The sequence below is a fragment of the Tupaia chinensis genome, unplaced genomic scaffold (assembly GCF_000334495.1).
Source record: "Tupaia chinensis unplaced genomic scaffold, TupChi_1.0 Scaffold000539_1, whole genome shotgun sequence".
Lineage (NCBI taxonomy): Eukaryota > Metazoa > Chordata > Mammalia > Scandentia > Tupaiidae > Tupaia > Tupaia belangeri.
The window spans coordinates 5,128,247-5,136,083 of NW_006160052.1; the positions used below are offsets into that span (position 1 = coordinate 5,128,247).

The 7,837-nt window shown below is 44.0% G+C and overlaps 1 pseudogene; it reads left to right on the forward strand.

Moving 5' to 3' along the window:
* Positions 1 to 7,837, forward strand: part of LOC114009453 (ran-specific GTPase-activating protein-like) — a 15,954-nt pseudogene that overhangs the window by 6,826 nt on the left and 1,291 nt on the right.

The following is a 7,837-nucleotide window of genomic DNA, read 5'->3' on the forward strand; positions in this document are numbered from 1 at the left end:
GATCAAACCAGGCGCATGTGCTTGTGTGCCCCAAATCCTGAGAGGAGACTGGAGGAGAAGGGACTGAAGTGTGGCCATCCTCCCCGGGGAGTGATTTCTCGCTTTCCCTGTCTCACTCACTCTCTGTCTCTAGTGAGTGCACACACCCTATAAGAAAAATAAATAGAATAGAAACTTAATGTTATAATGGACTGTCTGGTTATTGCCACCTGAACTCGGTAATGAAACTTCACATTCCTAATTGTGGACAAGGATATACTGAAGGACCCAGCTGAAGGGGGATTAAGAAGTCAGTTGGAGCACATGACTTGAATCAGGAAATTGCAGTTTGGAGGTCTCCAGGGTGCCTCAAGAAAGAGCTCATAGTTGATCCACCTGGAAAGTGGTTGAAACAAAATATGAAGGACTTCAAAGAGTTGGTAGAAAAATGGAATTAGAAATGGAATTATTGGGCCAGTAGATGGCGTAATGGTTACATCACTGGACTTCCATGTAGTCAACCACAGTTTAAGTTCTTGACCCGGCTGCTTGAAACTCACACGAGGCACAAGTGAGTGCATGCCCAAGATCTGGAGAGGAGAATGAAGAAGGGATTGCGGCGTGGCCATCCCCCAGGGCGGGAGGGGGGGTGATTTCTCACTTTCTGTCTCTCTATCTCTCCGGTAAACACATGTGCCCTATACCAAAAATCTCTTTTTTTTTAAAAAAAAAGGAATTGGGGGACCAGCAGTTAGCATAATGGCTATGTTGCTGGACTCCCGTGTATTCGACCGCAGTTCGAGTCCTGGACCCGATGTCTTAAACTCACACCGTGCATATATGCGTGTGTGCCCAAGATCCCGAGAGGAGAATGGAGGAGAAGGGATTGTGGCGTGGCCATCCCCCCTGGAGGATGGTTTCTCTCTGCCTTTCTAGTGAGTGCATGTGCCCTATAGCAAAAACCTCTAAAAAAAAAAAAAAAAAAAAAAAAAAAAGGAATTATTTTGGTGGGGGGAAAAAAGGAAATCCATGCATAGTTTTTTCATAATATGCATTTCCCATAAGTTTTTTTCAAAGCTCCTTATGTGTGATGGTTACCCACTGATCGAGCAAGAGTGAATTAGAAACAGCATCGGCTCATAGATAACCAGCCAGCCTAGTTTTCTTGGAATGTTTCTGATTTGGGTATTGAAAATCCCACATCCTGGGAAACTCCTCAATGATAGGAAAGCCGAAAGGTTGGTCACCCTATCAGCCCAATAAAATGACCTTTACAGGAGCTGGGCAGTGGTATAGCAGAAAACATGACACTCTGTGAGGCAGTCCCACATGAGAAGATTCCCAGTTCAAGTCTGGAGATTTCTCTAAGAACAAGAGACACAACTGTGCCTGTGATCCGGAGCCTGTTTCTCTCTCAGCCTGATCCTCTTTGGGGTTTCTCACAGGAACTCCAAGGAGACGAATGGCCAACCTGGAGCTAGGAACAGTGAGGGATGCTCTGTTACAGGCACAAGCTGGAACTCCTGTCTTTGAAGATGGATTGTTTGATCGTTCTTTTTTTTTTTTTTTTTAGAGGTTTTTGCTATAGGGCGAGTGTACTCACCAGAAAGAGAGAGACAGAGAGCTAGAAAGTGAGAAATCACCCCCCAGGGGTGATGGCCACGCCGCAATCCCTTCTCCATTCTCCTCTCGGGATCTTGGGCATGCACACATGTGCACTTGGCGTGAGTTTAAGTCACTGGGTCCGGGACTTGAACCATGGTCGACTACATGGGAGTCCAGTGACATAGCCATTACGTCAACTGCTGGTCCCTAATAGTACCTTTTAGCTGAGACTGAAATTCTTGTCCTGAAGATAAATCACTTGATTGTGCCCCCACTAAAAATTGACCCGATCTATGCTTTTCTGCAGATAGATGCCGGCCACATAGCATCTCTCTTCCCCATAAAACATCTGTACATCAGCTGACCAGTTGAAAGTCTTACATGTCTTCCAGTGTGGCCACACTGTAAGAAGTTCTCTTTCCCACTCTTACCAATAACTTTGCCTCTTTCTGTTTTGTTGGGTGGCAGGGGGTCAAATGTGCTTTAGATTCCTGGTCTGGGGGTGTAAAGACCCTCTTCGGCAACACATCTGCATGAAGACCTCCTGAGAGTGGCAAGTCTCAAGAAGTGGCCAAACAACAATGAACAATAAATCTGTAGGGTTGTAAATTCTATGCAAGTCACTAAGAGCGATCAGGGCACTTGAAACTAGTTTATTTCATGGGGTTTATTCAGGACCATCATAGCCCAACTATCAGTCTTCTGGTGATAGACTCTTCTTACCCTTGTACAGAAAGACTCCCTCCAGAGGAATCTTTATGACTGGCTGTATGTGGAGCAAGACAAAAAAAATGACCTTTCCAGTAGCGGTAATTTCATAGGTAATTTCCGTTTGAAATAATTAGCATACACTTTGGCATAGCTGGGGGTTGTTCATCCTCAATTCCGTAATGCTTTGCTGAAGGGGTTATCAATCAAGCAGTTTCATTTCCCCTGACCATGGGAAAGGACACACGACCCAGGCTAGCCATTAAGATTCCTCATTCCCGGGGACCAGCAGTTAGCGTAATGGCTATGTCGCTGGACTCCCACGTAGTCGACCGCAGTTTGAGTCCCGGACCGGGTGGCTTAAACTTATACCAGGCGCGTGTGTGTGCATGCCCAAGATCCCGAGAGGAGAATGGAGGAGAAGGGATTGCGGCGTGGCCATTCCCCCCGGGGATGATTTCTCACTTTCTATCTCTCTGTCTCTCTCTGTCTGGGCGAGCACACGCACCCTAAAAAAAAAAAAAAAAAAAAAAAACATTCCTCATTCCTGGAACTAGCAGATGGTATAATGGCTATGTCTGGACTCCCACATTGTTGAACCCAGTTCGATCCCAGACCCAGCGTTAACACTCACACAGGGCTTGTAGGAGTGCGTGAGCAAAATCCCGGGAGGAAGATGGAGGAGAAGGGGTTGTGGTGCCGCCACCCCCTGGGGGGTGATTTTAAACCTAGATCCATTCATGGACCTTTTTTTTTTGAAAAATAATTATTTAGGCCAGTGCGGAGGGAAGGAGATAAAACTAGTCTCCCAGAGGCTGTGGACACGACGACCAGCGAGGCAGCCTTGCCACAGCTGTCAGGACATTTGTGAGGCCCACAGTCTACCCAGTCCAATCACGACCCCCAGTTTGAGCCAATAGTTTCTCTTCCTGAGTGAGAAATTAAAACGTCGGAGGATGAAGAAGAACTTTTGAAAATGCGGGCCCGAGCTATTCGGGTGCGGTTGGCCTGCGAGAATGAGCTCTCCATCTGAGTGGAAGGAGCTAGGCCCCGGCGCCACCAAGCTCCTCAAGCACAGCGCCAGGGGGACCACGGGCCGCCTCACGCCAAGGGACAAGGCCCCGAGAGGTGAGCCAACCACCGCACCACCGGCTCTGGGGCACCCAAAACTTCCCCCACCAGTGCCCCAAGCCAGAGCCGGCGGCCACCTGCTTCCTAAAGGCTGAGAATGCACACAGATCCAAAACAGAGTTTGAAGAATGCAGGAAAGAAATTGAAGAGAGGGAAAAGAAGGGTCCAAGCAAAAATAACAATGCCTCAAAAGTAGCTAAAAAGCTGGAAGTTCTTTTAGTGAAGGAAGAGAGCGAGAGGCCCGAGAAGAAGCAATACATGCTTTCTTCCTTTTCCTCTCTTCCTTTTCTTTTCTTTCTTTTTTTCTTTTTTTTTTGGGAGGGGGGAGAGGTTTTCGCTACAGGGCGCGTGCGATTGCCAGGCAGACAGAGAGAGACATAGAGACAGCGAGAAATCACCCCCCAGAGGGGATGGTCACACCGCAATCCCTTCTCCTCCATTCTCCTCTTGGGATCTTGGGCACGCATGCACACGCGCCTGGCATGAGTTTTTTAAGCCTCCGGGACGCGAACCACGGTAGACTACCTGGGAATCCAGCGACATAGCCATTACACTAACTGCTGGTTCCCTCTTCCTTTTCTTTTTAAAAATATTGCCCTGCCTCTCCTTTTCAGTTTGTTTTTATTCTGTTTTGATTTTACGAGGGACTTTATATAAAAAGCTAAATTCCAACATTCAGGTTGAGTTCGCCCCCCCCTAAGTTTTTGTCCCAGGGAAGATGACTTAGGAAAACCCATTCCCCAGTCATGAAAATGCACTGTGCTAACTTTCTTTTCCTTAGCGGAATCACTATTTATAGTCATCAAACTAGAGAATAGAAAAGACATCTGAAACATGGGAGAAAATAAAAGAAAGAAAAGAAAACCATGCAGGGCGTGTGTGTGCACAGTGCCCAAGATCCCGAAAGGACAATGGAGCAAAGGAATTGCAGTTTGGAGGCCCTCCCACCCACCCCCACCCACGGTGATTTCTCACTTTCCTTCTCTCTTTTTCCCTCTGTCTCTCTTCAGTGGGCGCACACACCCTATGGCAAAAGCCCCTCCCCCCCCAAAATTAATCATAGATGGAGGGCCCTTCATATGTCACGAAACCTAAAATTTATGAACTAGACATAGATAAATTGAGTCAAATACATATGGAGCCTGAGCCCAAAGACTCAGGAGTCCCACTGCTAAGTATATTCTCCAGGGAAGCGGATGCATTCTTATACCAGTATACCCTATAAAAGAATGTTCATGGCAGAGGCAATAATAGTAAAAACCTCTAAGAAACTAAAATACCCACCAACAATAGAAAAGATAAGTAAATTATCGTATAGATATAGAGAAAAGAATTGAACCTTGCCTGAAGAGAGTTCTAGCCCTTGCCCTGGGAGGAAATCTCTAAACCCAACTTCACCCATAGGAATAACTGTGTTTGCCTTAGGGTCTTGGATTGTGTGATTTAAGGTGGGCCTGGCCAAACTAGACAGTCTAACAATGTGATTTAGAATGAGGATAAATGAATAGAAATTAGCTCTGCCACCCAGCAGATAAATGTTTCACCTTTTAATACTTGAACCTTGTGGGGACCAGCAGATGGCATAATGGTCACGTTGCTGGACTCCCACATAGTCACCTGTGGTTTGAACCCCAGACCTGGTGGCTTGAAAATCACGCAGGGCATGTGTGTGTGCATGCTCAAAATCCCGAGAGGTAAATAGGACTGTAGCATGGCCATCCCTCCTGAGGGGGCGATTTCTTGATTTCTGTCTCTCTGTCTCTGTGTCTCCAGCAAATGCACACGCCCTACAGTAAAAATCTCAATCAAAAAAAGAAAAGAAAATTTGAACCTTGAAAATATAATCCCTACTCAAAAATAAGGTCTGTGTCATTCTCTTTTTTTTTTAGTATAATTAATATATTTTCTTTAAAAAAAGATGGACAAAATATGAAGCATCAAGAAAAAGAAAAGAAAAAAGAAGACAGAAACGACCACATGTCAAGGTATCGTTTTCTTTTCTTTTCAAGGTATCATTTCTTTTCTTTTTCTTTTTTTGGAGAGGTTTTTGCTATAGGGCACATGTGCTCCCCCGACAGAGAGACAGAAAGCGAGAAATCACCCCCCAGGGGGGATGGTCACACTGCAATCCCTTCTCCTCCCATTCTCCTCTTGGGATCTTGGGCCCAGTGTAAGATTAAGCCATCGGGTCGGGACTCCAATTGTGGTCAACTACATGGGAGTCCAGTGACATAGCCATTATGCCAACTGTTGGTCCCCAAGGCATTATATATGATGTTTAAAGTTTAATTTGATGGTATTGTTGCAGAAAACCAGACACCAAGAAATGAAAAGCAGCACTCGGAGAGATAAGGAGAACTGTTTATTATGCTGGCGAGCATGGTGGAGTTAAGGCTCTGCATCCCCAGCCCTCACTGGGGGTTGGACATATCTTGGAGACTGGGGAAGGGGAGGTCTCAGGATGTTAGGAATGAAGAAGGGGATCAGAACCCGCCCTAGGTAGAGTCGAAGGGAGGAGGCAGAGAAGCCTAATCTATTCAAGGTACTAACCTATTCAAGGTTTTCAGGTTATCCTGTAGCTCTGGGGAGGGGCAGTAAGTTTGCCGAAAGGCAGAAACTTCAGGCAGCTATCAGCCCTGAGTTATTCATGAATTCAGGGTCTCTCCATATCAGTATTTTGGTAGTTGGTTTTGCACTTTTTAAAAGAATTCTTTTATTTAATTTTATTCATCATCATCACTATTATTTTTTTTTTAAACTTGGCTAGGGAGATACAGAGAGAGAGAGAGAGAGAGCAAGAGAGGGTGAGGGGGCAGGCCACCAGGTTAGGTACTCGAACCACATTTGGCCCCAGGCCACCTGCCAGCCACAGTTTTGAACTTTTAAGAATTGATTTGTCAAGGTTGCAATAACACTGTCCAACTTGTTAAGGAGAAAATTATGTGTAATTTTCTTTTTAGCTATGGACACTGTATAGACACTTTAAAATTTAGATGATTTATACTATCATCCCTTAAATATCCATGTCAATATTAGTAGAGAGGATACAGACACAATGTTTCTATTTCTAAGAGAAATGATACTGAGGGAAGCTACCTACTTTAAATGTTATTTTACTTTATTAATATGCTTATATACAAAACACCATACTGAAATATTTTATTAGTTCCTGAAATGAAAAATATATAAAAGTGAGAATAAATAAAATTTTAACAAGTTTAAAGAGCAAAAGGGATGAAAAATATAAATTAACATTTAATATGTACCAAAGTATTATATCCCATTATAGGGACCAGCAGTTAGCGTAATGGCTATGTCACTGGACTACCACGTAGTTGGACTGCAGTTTGCGTCCTGGACCTGGTGGCTTAAAACTCACGCCAGGCACTTGTGCGTGCGTGCCTAAAGTCTCAAGAGGAGAATGGAGGAGAAGGGATTGCAACGTGGCCATCCCCCCTGGGGGGTGATTTCTTGCTTTCTGGCTCTCTGTCTCTGTCTTTCTGGCGAGTGCATGCACCCTATAGCAAAAACCTCTCCAAAAAAAAAAAAAGTATTATATTCCATTATAAACTATTGTACTGCACTAAAATATGTGGTCACTTGTAACAATCAAAGATAACTCTAAAATATCTTCTAGTGTTGGCACTGGATTTTACTTTTATGGAATTAAAAACTCACTGATGGGGACGAGCAGGTGGCATGGTGGTTAAGGCACTGGACACTCCCACATGGCCGACCAGAGTTCAAGTTCTGAATCTGGTGGCCTGCTTTCTCACTTCCTCTCTCTCTCACTTTCACCCTCTGTCTCTCTCTGATCAAACTAAAAAATAAATGAATGAATAAATAAAATAAATAATTATATATATAAAAAAATTCACTCATAATGGGGCCAGCAGGTGGAGTGGTAGTTGAGAGTTGGACGCTCCCACATGGCCAACTATGGTTCGAGACCCAGACCTGGTGGCTTGCTTTCTTACTTTCCCTCTCTTTTCTGGGTCTCTCTCTGATCAAATTAAAATAAAATGAATTAATAAATAAAATTAAATACAAAATTTAATTTTAAAAAGAATTAATTAATTAATTAATTAATATTATTTTTGCTATAGGGACACTCACGAGAGAGAGAGAGAAAGGGAAAGTGAGAAAACAAGCTGTCAGGTCACAAACTCCAACCATGGCTAGGCATGGAGTCCAGCATGTTAATCACCACACCACCTGCTGGCGCCGGTGTGTTTTTCTAAATATTAAATGAGCCAATATTTTTGTTTGTTTGTTTGTTTTGTTTAAGACATTAGTTTGGGTATATGTCACTTGCAAACAAATTATTTCTCACTGATACAGTTATTTTCTTTTTTTTTCATTGGCAGAAAAGAAGCTCACAGTCAAATTTGTAGCCCACATGTAGCAAGTGGAT